This window comes from Telopea speciosissima, chromosome 7 (genome assembly GCF_018873765.1).
Source record: "Telopea speciosissima isolate NSW1024214 ecotype Mountain lineage chromosome 7, Tspe_v1, whole genome shotgun sequence".
Taxonomy (NCBI): domain Eukaryota; kingdom Viridiplantae; phylum Streptophyta; class Magnoliopsida; order Proteales; family Proteaceae; genus Telopea; species Telopea speciosissima.
Window position 1 is genome coordinate 28,256,416 of NC_057922.1, and position 3,147 is coordinate 28,259,562.

Genomic DNA, 3,147 nt, shown 5'->3' on the forward strand with positions numbered 1-3,147 from the left:
AAGACTGGTGTTCAAACAAGATCTAGACTCCAAAACATTTGTAATTATGCTGCATTCCTATCAATTGAACCTAAAAGTACTAAAGAAGCATTATCTGATAATGATTGGATTTTGGCCATGCAAGAGGAATTGCATCAATTCGAAAGAAACGATGTATGAGAACTTGTGACAAAACCCAAGAATAAATCTATCATTGGTACTAAGTGGGTTTTCAGAAATAAGCTTAATGAAAATGAAACTGTAGTTAGAAACAAGGCAAGACTAGTTGTCCAGGGCTATAATTAGCAAGAGGGAATCGACTTCGACGAAACATATGCCCCTATTGCTCGATTAGAAGCTATAAGGATGCTACTAGCCTTCTCTTATCATAGAAACTTCAAACACTATCAAATGGATGTGAAGAGTGCTTTCTTAAACGGCTTTATTGCTGAAGAAGTTTTTGTTTCTCAACCCCTAAGTTTTGAAAATCCTTCTTTTCCGTCTCATGTTTTCAAATTAAAGAAAGCTGATGAGCATATTTATGTGTGAAATCTTAGGGCGTAAAGCATACATTTTACCACATTGGACAAAGTTACTCGGTGCTTTTTTGTGCTTTTCAGGGTTTAGGTGAATTATTGTGAAAATGGAGGAGATGATGCTAAGGATATGTTTATAAGATTTTTAGAGGTGTTAATAGTATGGATGCATAGCCCAACGAGTCAGCTTTGCAACGGTTCAAACGGCACTTGATTCTGAGTTGAAACGAAGAAGTTATGGCCGTTTCCGTAACGACGTGCAAAAATAGTCTGCAGGGGTTTATTTATAATTATTGACAGTCGGACGGAGACAAAGTGAAGCAGAAGTTAGGATTCTAGTGACTTTAACGCAATTATCAGAAGTTACTTTACTGTAACCGAAAGATTCCATTTGGAAGGTTCTGGACAGTCCAACTTCAACTTGAGATATCTTGGGCTCCCCAACTCCGAATTGAACGAAATTTGGGTCTATTTTGGGTGATTTTTCGCAAGGAACACAATGGTGAGGCCTATATAAGCACCCCATGCTCCATATTTTCTAAAGGATAGAATGTATAATTTATTTATTCTTGAAGGAATCCTAGTCATCACCCTTACTCTCTCTCTCCTCCAACTTCTCAAGGGCACTTTTGAAATTCTACTTGGGATAGATTTATATTTTTTTATCTATGGAAGGTTGAAAAATCAAAGATGCTTTGATTTTATTGCTTGGAGAAGATATCTACAAAGAAAAGGAAGCACTTGTTAGAATTGAAAGTTTACTTTTCTAGAAATAGAAGGTCTGTAAACAATCTTCTCTTCTTCTTCTTTCTATGTTTTTTTCTTTTTTTTCTTAGGATTCAAGGCATTGTAAACGAGGAAAGAGAAGAGAATATTCTCTTTTCTTAGGGAATATTTCTCCTACACTTCCATGTTCTCTCGTCTCCTCTCTTCCACCTATAAATACCCCCTACCTCTCTTGTAAAAATTACTCATTCACTTAGTGAAATTTCTTCTCTTATTCTCCTTCTAATTTGTGATTTTTGGCTTTTTTAAGTTCTAGTTTGCTTTTATGATTTTTAGTTAATGGTTATAATAGGTTTAGTTTATGCTTTAATTTCAATTTAAGTCTTCAATTGGGTTGTAATTTCTTAATTCTAGTTTAGGTTTTAAGCCTTCTAGTCTAAGTTCTTAAGTTGATGACAAGACTTGAAGATTTAGAAAAGGAGGCCATGGTAAGTTTATGCAAGTATTCAAGCTTTTCAATTACATTCATGCAAGCACATCCAGGTTTTACTATCTAAACTCTCAATCTCATTCTCCATCTCCTCTGTCTCTCTCTATCTTCTTCTTCTTCACCCTCTATTTCTTTTATTTTAATTTTATATGGTTGTGGTTTATGGATGCATTTTTATTCCCTTATTTCCTTTTATGTGGTTAGTATGCGTGGCTACATTTTTATTCCTTTCAATTTTTATTCCTTTCAATTCGCTTTAGTTTGATAGGTTAGATGCTCATGTGTTAGGACGTCGATTTAATCCCTTAATTTTGTTAGATGCTTATGAGTTAGGATCCATTGATTTTTGTTAGTTTAATTAGTTTAATTTAACACTTTAATTTGGTTCACTTTGCATTACTTTTAAGTTAGTTAAATAGAGTGGCGTATATCTCCTCGTGTTCGACCCGTAGCTACGATTGACCCGTACGCTTGTGGTTTTATTTTAACTCAAATAAATTTTTGGCGCCATTGCCGGGGAGATTATTGTCCATTTTATTTATCTGATTTTTAAGTAGTTCTAAGTGTTTTAGTTTATTATTTTCTCTTCTTTTTTTTGAAAAAAATAAAAAATCAGTTTTTGAAAACCTCTTCTTGTTTATCTTCTGTTTCAAATAGTGTGCGCTCAATCTAAAGTCCTTCATATGCTTCAACACTCCATCTTTTGGTGTCCCTCACAGGATTAAGTTTACTTATGACGCTATATCTTGACTTGGTTGGGTGGATTGACATGTGACTTATCTTTGGAGGTGACCACTCTTGATAACAGGAAAGCGACATAGTGAGAGTGTTGGAAACATAAACGTATAGTAGACCTCCATTCTACATCAGAATCCATATTGGAGTCGCACGTAGGTGGCTATAGAAGACTATACAGGTTCCTTTGCTGTCAACCTATATGACATCCTTACAGCTTTTGAACCATTATTTCGCTTTTTGAGGGATATAGATGCACTATCTACCTTGGGCTCCCTCTTGTTTCTATTTTTTTTTTTAAGTGTTTTATTTTTCTTTAATTTTTCTAAAAGAGACCTCATATCTTTTTAGGTGGCTAAGGTGTGGACTCGTGATTCAAGTAATCGTCTTATTAAAAGACCACCTTTTCTATCACCTTTGACCATGGGTGACCAACAACCCAAGACTCATAAGGATAGGTTTTACCCCACCAGGGCTGCACAACCCTCATGCATTAGTCTGCACTTTGTTGTTACAGGAATAACTATGAACTCAAGACCAACTTCATCGAGTATGCTACCCCATTTCCATGGGATGGCTAATGAGGATGCATATCTCTTTCTTAGGGAATTTGAGGAAGTCTGTGTTCTAATTAAGGTCCAGAATTTGACTGATGATGCAGTTAGGCTTAGGTTTATACCC